Genomic DNA, 1,052 nt, shown 5'->3' with positions numbered 1-1,052 from the left:
TGTCCACATGTGATTGGTCTCTTCTGTGGTAACATTTGTTCACAGACTCTTACCATCTATGGGTCATCTGAGGGGAGGTGGCCTCACATAGTACTGTACCATGCAAATGACCAACTGAAAAAATTACTGAAAAAATGTGTGTGTCTGGTTATTTCGAAGAATAAACAGTAGTCAGTTAAAGGTGATAAAATTTTAGTAATGTCAGTGATATCTTAGATGACCAAAAATAATCCTGTGGGCCCCAAGAACATATTACAATATGGACTATGCAAGCAAAAACCTCACCCATCAGACAACGGCAAATGATGCTCTAGCTCAAATGTTAATTGTCCTCTCTTGATGTGTGAAAGCACACAACCAGCAGGAGGCACAAACATCTGGGAGACAAAGGCAGAGTGGGTGTTTCATGCAGACAGTTTCAGTGCATGAAGGTGAAGTCGTGTGGGGATGGATGGCAGTGACAGCTACAATGTGAACTGACTGAATGCCACTTAACCGTCAACTCCAAAACAGGTCAAACAGGCCAGGCATGGTGGCTCACACCTGTCATCTCAGCACTTTAGGAGGCTGAGGTGGGCAGATTGCTTGACTCCAGGATTTCAAGCCCAGCCTGGGCAACATGGTGAACTTCGTCTCCACATAAAATACAAACAATTAGTTGGGTGTGGAGGTGCACAACTTGAGCCTGGGAGGCGGAGCCTGCAGTGAGCCAAGATTGCGCTGCTGCAGTGAGCCAAGATTGCGCTGCTGCACTCCAGCCTGGGCAACAAGTTCTGAGACCCTGTCTAAAAAAATTAAAATAAACAAAACAAGGCCAGGTGTGGTGGCTTACGTCTGTAATCCCAGCGCTTTGGGAGGCAGAGGCAGGCGGATCATGAGGTCAGGAGTTCGAGACCAGCCTGGCCAACATGGTAAAACTCCAACTCTATTAAAAAATACAAAAAGTAGCTGGCTGTGGTGGTGGGCACCTGTAATCCCAGCTACTTGGGAGGCTGAGACAGGAGAATCACTTGAACCCAGGAGGTGGAGGTTGCAGTGAGCCGAGACCATGC

The sequence above is a fragment of the Cebus imitator genome, unplaced genomic scaffold (genome assembly GCF_001604975.1).
Source record: "Cebus imitator isolate Cc_AM_T3 unplaced genomic scaffold, Cebus_imitator-1.0 Scaffold1039, whole genome shotgun sequence".
In the NCBI taxonomy this organism is placed as follows: Eukaryota; Metazoa; Chordata; class Mammalia; order Primates; family Cebidae; genus Cebus; species Cebus imitator.
This window is presented reverse-complemented; position numbering follows the sequence as displayed.